Source organism: Corapipo altera, unplaced genomic scaffold (assembly GCF_003945725.1).
Source record: "Corapipo altera isolate COAL_440 unplaced genomic scaffold, ASM394572v1 0, whole genome shotgun sequence".
In the NCBI taxonomy this organism is placed as follows: domain Eukaryota; kingdom Metazoa; phylum Chordata; class Aves; order Passeriformes; family Pipridae; genus Corapipo; species Corapipo altera.
The window spans coordinates 5444992-5454139 of NW_020884872.1; the positions used below are offsets into that span (position 1 = coordinate 5444992).

Here is a 9148-nt window from a genome sequence, read left to right on the forward strand (position 1 = left end):
ATCTTAACCAGCATCTGCATATCATTCCAAGGTGGCTTTTAAATCTTCTGGATTCACACTCAGCTTTGTTTAATTCTCCAAGGCAAAGTTCTCTTTCTCATAGGACCATTAAATCATGACTAGATACTCTTTCATAATGAGGAAAAAAATCCAGTGTCTTTTTGGAGAAAACCATCCTCATCCCCTCATGTTTCATGAGACCATAAAGTGTTCAGTCTTTCACATACATGTTTTCTTGGTGCAAACTGCAGATAAAAAGCACATGATACAATTTCATAATTTGTGTGGCCTTATTTATTGTGACTGTAGGTGAGGGAATGTTTCAGGCTATTCCATCCAGCTTTTGGTTTTCCCACCCATGTAAACATACACACATTCCTGTAGCTCTAACTCACGTTTCTATAGTTCAGGGCATTTCTCTGCTGTTAAAGTTTAATGAAAATGATTGAAATTTTAGGGATTAACGACCACTTGGCAAAAATTCAGCTGGTATCTACTTTGTCTGCACCAGTTCTTCCAGCCTTCTTTCTACAATGAATAACTAAAAAGGACCAAGGAGCTGGAAGCTGTTTCTAGGATACAATGTGCAGCACTTCATACTCTTGGCTCACTCTAACTTCAACCTCTCAGCTCTGTCATTTTTTTCTGTCTATGAATTTAAAATAGTTTTATGCCACCAGATAGTGAAGTGAAAGCAGTAGCATTTGTCCCAGCTGTGGGTGGGATCACCTTGCTACCGTGGTGAAATCGAAGGGGCTGATCTTCACAAGGATTTTACATGAAGGTAATTTCCACACCTTACTTATCCTGCTGTTTGGTTAAACCCTTTCCTGCAGTGAGTTCAGAGGCTTTGTGTATGTATGTGAGTGCACAGCAGGGCTTCTCCACAGTGGCATTCCAGCTGGCAGTTCCTGGAAAGCCGTATGGAAAGTCACGGTGAAGCCCCAAAAGCTACTGCAAAAGGGAATTAATGAATGACATGATCACTCTGCTGCCATCCCTACCTGTGCCATCCTCTCTGAGCTCCAGCATTTGTGCGTGGGCAGAATGAGAAAGAGATCATCCCTTTTTTGTAATCCTTTTTTTGAGGGGAGAACAAATTCCTTGCGGGGCTGCTTTTTTTGGGGGCAGTCCAGCTGAGGGAAAGAAAAGGTCTTTTAAACTGTGTTGCCACAGGTTGATCTGGATGTAAACACTTTGGGTACATTGATCCATTGTAAACTCCTGGAACAGGAACAGGATGCAGGTATGGCAGACAATTATTATAAAACAATTGCTGCTCTATATCCAGCCAGTTTACAGCTTTCTGGTGTCCCCAAGATATAGGTGTTGCTTTCATGTTCTTGGCAGCCCTCCACCCCATAAGTCAAGGTCCCTCTTTTTGACCAGGAGCTGGCAGGAGGCTCACAGGTCAGTGGCAAAGGGCTGTGAGGAAAAACTACCCTCAAACTGGAAAACTGAGGAGATATTTTTGTCATTAAGTTCAGGAGACAAACCTCCTCACCAGCATTTTGCACTTGCGGTACGTGATTACTTTGAGATTTAGGAAGCAAACAAACAGTAATCATTAAGAGCAGTATATTAAATGAAATAAATTTCTCCTTGTGCTGTTGACTAAAGAACAGGCAATTTAGCTGCTCCTAATTATGAGGTTATGCCTTGAATTTTCTAAACTGAAATGACAGTTTATATAGACTTTTTTTTTTTTTTGAGGTAAGCGTGCACTTTTCAAAGGTTTTACGCAGATGAACTCTTTTATCTCTCCTCTGTCCACAAGTGTCACCATGTACAAGTGATCGAAAATTGTGCTGTAAATCTTTGTGCAGCTTCTAGCCAATACAGAGCCTTGGATACGCAGCACATACCCGCTGCCCTGGTGTTTAGCAGAGGGGTGTTTTTTCTCAGCCAGCTCAGGGAGGGCAGATACACACATTCACTGCAGGCCCATGTTTGGGATGGCAAAATAAAATAGTTCCCATAGTTATTCCTAGAAGTTAATTAGCTGTGACAGTGGGAAAGTGACCACCTCATGATTCTTGGATATTTATAACAAGGCTGTCACTTGCTAGGTTAGCCAGGTCATAGAGGAGACAAGGGTGTGAAGTCAGGTTTCTGGCAGGACACAGAGCTGAACCTGCATCGTTGTGCTTCCTTGCCATTGCTTAGATGTTGGCAGAAAGGATCTCTTGGTACAGCATTTGTAACACTACACCAGTGTGTGATCCCTATCTTTTGGAAACTGTGGCTTCAATGGGCTGCAGAGCTCTGTGGGTGCATGTGCATTTCCTTCATCACATGCCTTTAGAGTTTGACCTGGGGTTGCTGAAATGGAGATTTCTTTTCTACTCCTGCTTGCATGAGCACAAGGTCAGAGTTCCAGGGGCAAAGCAGAGATCACAGAGGACATGAGGAAGTGCTGTGGTGCCATCCCTTGGCATGCCACCTGCTGAGGCGGGTGCTGGAGCATTCACCACACCCTAGTGTCCCTCTGTACCATGTGCTGGTTGTTCCATGGGGGACAGAGACAGCTGGTTTGGGTGGTTTTGCTTCTACTTTGTGTTTTAGCAAGCGGCACTGCTGCTGTCATGCTTCAGGACTTACCATTACCGTGCAGTTTCCTAACGAATGAGATGTTAGAGTTTGTTTGACTCTCCAATTTTGCCTTGTAATCAAGACTTAATGTGCTAAATGTGTTTGCCATACGCTGGTATCAGCACAGCTGAGCATGACCTGAGCAGCTGGGAATACTTCTGAGAGCATTTTTTGTGTTTTTAAGAGTTAAAAGAGGAAAAGAGTTACATCAGTGGGGAAAAAAAAAAAAAGGCACTCAAATTACACATTTTGGGCAAATCACAAGTTTTTTATTGGTAATGATAAGGTAACTTGGAAAAGATTACTTCAAAGATCTGTCTCATTTGAAGTACCACTTATGAATGTTGTCACTGCTCAGAAAAAAAGATATCTCACACTAAGAAAGCTATGAGTTACCTCCATGACAAGGAGAAAGCACAGAAGTTGCTTCATTTTTGTCTGTCTGTCATTATGATCCTTCAGTTTTAGTAAGAAAAACTTTCAGACAACTTCAGCATGATTTGCAGAGTGTCATTCCTCTATTAAAATTTCCTGCCCATAAATAGTGTGCCAAATGTTGTAGTGGGTTTGTCATCTGCCCAATATTCTTCAGAGAAAGCAGCTGACTGTTGGCTTCCCTAATTATTTCTTCTTCTAATATTGTTTCCTCAGAGCTAGCTTGAAGGGGGAACAAACCCCAACTATATATATAAATAATCCAGTAAAACCAGACATTTCTGTCAAAAAAAATTTAGAGCTTTGGAACAAACAATAATAGTTTCATGCAAATTTCTCTCCCTTAATACTGGCAAGATTTCAATAAGAATTTTCTGACAAACATTTCATTTTATTCCACTGAAAGGTGGGACAGTGCTTTTTGCATTGCTACAAACCCCCACTGGAGAGCCAAGCTGGGAAACTGCCAAACATCTCATACCTGCTGTGACAATGGGGAGCTGTATCAACACACACAAACCCATATTTAACTAAACTGTTCAATTGAATTCTAATCTCCAGCTAATCGCTAAGGTTAGAGAAAAAAAAATATCTCCCTATTCATGTTTTATTTCTAAAAAATACCTTTATGAGGTAATACAAGTGCATGAATGGATGAGAGACTCAAGCACAATACACTGTCTACAAAGCTAAATGAGCTACGGGGGTCACATTCTATCAAATATCTCACCCATGAAACTTTCGGTTAAAAAGAACATTTAAATGGAGATTGGAAAGTCACTGAAGGGTCCTTCTAAGGCTTTTTGAAACAGAAGGTGATACAGAGGTGTGTTTTTGGTTTGCTACACTCCAAGCATCCCTAAGACACACAACTCATTGAGATTACAATAGGAGAAGTACCAGCAAACAACAATTCATGTGTGGTTGGGTACATTTTGTGTTCAAAACAGAACTGCAGCCTCTTGAATGAAGGCTGTGTGTGTGTTGTAGGGGATAGGGAAACCTTTCACCTTTCCTACTGCAAGACTATAATGCAGACGAAAGCATGCCATCTCTGAGTCTGGGCACCAGCCTTGGCATCTTCTATATGGCTTCCAGTATACAAATGAAATTCTTCCCAGTACTGCTTAGTGGGAGATATTACAAAAAGAAAGAGATGTTCCTTCCTCAGCTTCTTTGGTGTCATAATTTGAAGTTAAAAATGGGCAAAATGTAGGGTTAAAACACGCAGTCCTTAAGTCAGGACTTGTTACACAGCACCTCATCATCCTTTACGAGCCTGAATGGGTACCCTTCCCTGGCTTTACCAAGGCAGCACTGATGTCCCTGATAAGAGAACCAAAACATAATTTCATATGAGGATGTTGTGGAGCAGTTGTGTAGAACAAGATATTTGGGTACAGCTGGTTCTCGAGCACAACTCCTCAGGTCTCTCACATACCAGAAAAATGTATGCAAACCAGAAAAGTCTTCCCTGGACCTCATTCCTTAGTTTCAGGTGCTTTACCTTCTATCTTGGGTCTGAGTTTCCATCTTTTTTGCAGACTTGAAGGGCAGTCTGATCTGTGCTGATGTTTTGTTGGGGCATCCCACAAAACTCTTTGTTAGTACGATGGTTCCTCTTTGCTGATTTGAAGTGATTCCTTGCAAGCAGCTCATTCTCATTCTGGTTTTCCTCCCTGCACAGCACGGCTGGGCGTATCCCTAATTTAACCTGGCAGTGAGAAGTACTGGCACATACTTTTAACCGAAGTGACTCTCCCTGACCCAGGTTTTATGCTTGCGTGCAAACCCTGTCAGCAAAAATAATTTTCCAGTGTCCTTCCATTTGTTCTGTTACTATACCATGACTTCAAATCCCCACTCTTTCGGCACAAACAGGCCAATGTGACCTTCTTGCCAAACGATTGTTGAAGACTACAGCTAACAAAGTGTTCTAGGGGGCTATCAAGTGTCTCCAAGGTAAGGCATGCATAAAACATGAGCACATAGTTGTAAATAACTGGGCTCCTCTTCATTTATTTTAAAATGATGATGGTTGTTTAACTGGCTTAAAAGGGTTACTCTTTCACCCCTAGCTTGTTCCGAGCACCGTGGGAAAATGACATGAGCACTGTTTAGTTTAAGGGACGTAGTCATGCAAAACCTTTGCTGTACCTTGTGGGGGAAGCTGGAGCGTTTCAAGAAATAATGAAGGTGTGAATCATCACATTTCTGAATTGCCTGATAAGAAAATCTTTTAATCTCTTGTAGTATTGTAAGGACTCCAATTGCTGCAATTCTCTTCATAAATTGTGCAATAAAATATGGAATAAATCATTGCAAAAGAATCCAGGATTATCAGCAGTCTTTTCCTTTGATATCAGTATTTCTGACCGGTGTTCTTTAAAGGCTTTTGCTTGTTAGTTTAGTTTTAGGAGAGAAATAAACTAATTAGTTCTCTTTTTTTTTTACCCACTTTATGGTCTGTTCTTGGCACACTTAGGAAACATTTCAGCTTGAACAGTTCATTTTCAGTTGTGCCCGTTAGCAGGAATTATTTCCATTTTTCAAAAACAACATTAGAGAACAACCAGGATGAGATATTGCTTTCATTAAAAGTATATGCAATGGATGAGGAGTTTGGTTGCTTACATATTTTTTTAAAATATATTTTAAGTGGTATTCAAAATGTACCAAAAAAAATTCGGTTTTATATGTGTGTGTTCAGTGAAAAAACCCTCAAGAGTTCCCTTCTGAAAAATATTCTCATTGTTTCTGGAATTTGGCTCCATATGCTCTGTGTGATTTTACAGGACATCATCTACAGTCTTTTATCAAGGTTTTATGTTTTTATTTATACAAAAATCACACAATGCTATAGGATGTCAATAAAGCAAAGAGCTTGGTAAGATTTAGGCTTTGGGGGATTCCTTTTATGATCAGGAAAGACATAAAATCAAGTAAATCACTCAAATTGGTAACCTCAGAACCCAGCTTTGATATATGACTCTTCTCATAATATGCAATAAGACTGATTAATCTTTATCATTTCATTTATCACTTTCTAGGCAGCAGCTGCCCATTGGCTGGAGAGGAAATCAAACATTTATCCACTGCTACCTTTGCCTGTGGATGGTGAAAAGGTATTTATAATATAAGGCAAAGTCCTGCCATAAAAGATTAGAACAGTGGAGTTAGGCAGCAAGAATGAACTACAGCCATAAAGAATAGAGTGTGAAATGTTTGGGTTGGATTCTGTTGTGATTTATCCACCAGCTTTTTGCTCAGGTTGCTGCACATCCTGTCAGCCTGCCCTGGGTAAGAGTTACAGAGCAAAGAGCAGCTCTGCTGGGTGTTCATGAGCATCCTCCCTGCACACTCATTCCTAAAGGCACATTTTGGAAGTTTTTTGGTTTTTTTTAATCACTTGGATACATTTTATAAATATTTGATGAGTGTGTGAAAAAAAAGTGAAAAATCACTTTAATGGTAAGGTTGTTTACTGTGCTTTAATGTATTTGGTTTATTTACTTTAAAGTGTGAGGTAAAATACCTTTGTGTGCAGATTAAAGATATGTGGTGTCCTCTGGCTAATTGTCCAGATGTGTAGCTCAGACGAGGGACAAGCTGCCTTGGCCTCTGTGACCTCCCTCACTTCATACAGCCACTAACTGGCTTGGGGAACCACACACGGTACAACCACTGTTTGTTTGTCAATCATGAGTAGTTTCTTTCTACAAATGATTCCCAAACTGGCTTATGAAGCTGCTTTGGATGCTGGAGGGAAGAAGCCAAGTAACCATGAGCTGCTGGGGGTGAGTGGTGAGCTGAGGGTGAGGTCGGTAGTGACATGGAGAGGCCACTTCTGCCCGAGGTCCTGGGCATGGTTATGTCTCTGGGAATCAGAGATGTGGTAGGCTGATAGTAAAGTGTCTCTGAGAGGATGAGAGAAGGCCTGAAGGTGAGCTGAGACTCCATTGTAGCTCAGTAAGGGGATCTGAATAGGTGTGAAGGCACATTTTGCAGAAGAGGTAAGAAGACTGAGGATAAGACAAGAAATAGGTGAACGACAGCATCTACCTAGTTTATGTGCAGTTCATAGGCTGAATGGGAGAACTTAACAGGCCTGAACTCTTCTCATGGGCTGAAGTGTTGAGATGGGGTGCATGGTGAAGGATCTGCTCAGGGTTGGCCTCCGTGCAGATCTGCCTTGTGGTGAGATCAGCTGGCCTTGCCTGGAGCTCTGTGATGCTGTATTGAGGTCACCTTGCTCCTGCTCTGATTCCACTCATGAGCTCATGGTTCCCATCATACAGAGCAGTGTTGCTGCAAAAATGATATGGATGCCTGTGCATGTGTGATCATATTCTATCTATAATGGACTTTAAATACCATCTGATTCAGATACAATCTAATACAGGACGATGTGTGAATTGCTTGATTTCCCCTCAGGCTTCTTTAAATATGAGGCAGTGGCACAGCAATCTAGAGATAACCTAGTGTAGAAAAATAATAGAGATGCTTCTGTTGTTCCCTTGCCATTTTTACTTCCTTTCTTTTTCTTCGAAACCACTGGTTATTTCCCCGTAGAGCTATGAAATAACAGGAAACAAGAACACCCCAGCTAGGCAGTGTCTCTTCTGCAGAACTACAGGAGATCACATCCTGTAAAAAGGTTAATGAGGAACTGAGACTTTTTTTGTGTCAGGATAAAGAGAATTACTAGCTTCCTAGTGCCCTAGAAGCATTTGTGAAATCTTTTAGGAAATGGCATAACGTATTTTTAGTGTAAAATGAAGCTAGAAAAGAGTTGCAAAAAGCTGTGCCAACAGTCCTGGATTTGATACATCCAACGTTCACCAACTGCAGGTTTCTTGCTTCCTTATTTCATTGAAGATGGAGGCAGAGGACTTCAGAAAATATCCTTTTCTCATTTCCTCGTAAGACTCTCCATAGAAAATGCACATCAGCCAGTGTGTGTGAGTTAAGCTGGTGCTGGACACCAATCCTGCTGGACACCAGGCAGAGAAGGCAGCTCAGTCCTCTCTTACCTACCTCTGAGAGGACTTTAGTGGCTGAGTACCCGCTGCCATTTCCCTGCCTTCCTCTCCTGGCTCACAGAAGCTGCTTCCAGGGCTGCACACAGCGAGATACTTTTTTTTTTTCGATCTCTGCATTTTAATTGCACATCCTCCTTTTCAAAAGGCTGGATGTTTTGAGATAATGAAATGTTTCCACAGGTCATGCTGCTTTCTCTTCCTCTGGATTCCTCTATTAACAGAAAGCTACCAGTTTCCAGAAGAAAATTGTCTTGATTTCTTTATAGCCTCAATCTGTTCTCACCGAAGCCACTGGCAAATCCTTCTGTTTATTTTTCAGGGATACAAAACTGAGCCAAATGCCATCAGGAAGAGATCAGCACGTATATTGAACGATGAGCAAGGCCTGGGGAGCCTAGTTAAGTAATTCATTACAGCTACTTTGAAATTCCTCACCAAATAGATTTGAGTTTGATTTTTTGCCAGAAATACTAGCTTGCTGAAATGGAAACATTTTGTGGAAATGTACTAATTTCTGTTATCTGGAAGGTTATTTTTTGAGTTCCAGGTGAAATTTTATGGGGAGAAAAGGAAGCAGAAAAAGACTTTTTATCTGTAACACTGTGCTGAACAAATGTAGCTGCCATGGCTTCTGGGCTAGAATTGCTTGCAATTGTCTGAATGTATCTGAGGAGATGGACTTAGCCCTTGATTCCAGGTCTAAATTGGAAGGCACCTGAAAGAAGATAGGAAAGGGGTTGGACTGGATGATCTTTAAAGGTCCCTTCCATTCCAAACCTTTCTGTGACTCTATGAAGTATCTATGTTTGTGATATGTAATTACTAAATGTTCCTATTTACATCAGGTTATGAAAAATAATGCTGGAGTTAAGAGGGTCATCAATCTAAGGAAAGTAAAAGCATCATTTAAGCCCACTCTTTTTGTAAGGAGCTGCATTCCACATCATAATGAAGTGTGACATTCCCTGTCACAGGGCACAATGTTAATTCAGTGCTCAGAAAGCAGTTAGAGACATCACAGAAGATCTTGTAAAGAAATGTCAGAAAAACTGCTTTTAGTTTAAGAAATTGTTGGAAAC

General features: G+C 41.0%; 1 long non-coding RNA gene across 1 annotated transcript; it reads left to right on the plus strand.

Annotated features, from left to right (window-relative positions):
- Window positions 1-590: 590 nt before the first annotated feature.
- On the plus strand, window positions 591-6156 carry LOC113947397. Its single transcript, XR_003527710.1, has 3 exons — window positions 591-784; window positions 4909-4989; window positions 6078-6156. It is a non-coding gene; the product is annotated as an uncharacterized LOC113947397 (long non-coding RNA).
- Window positions 6157-9148: the final 2992 nt, after the last annotated feature.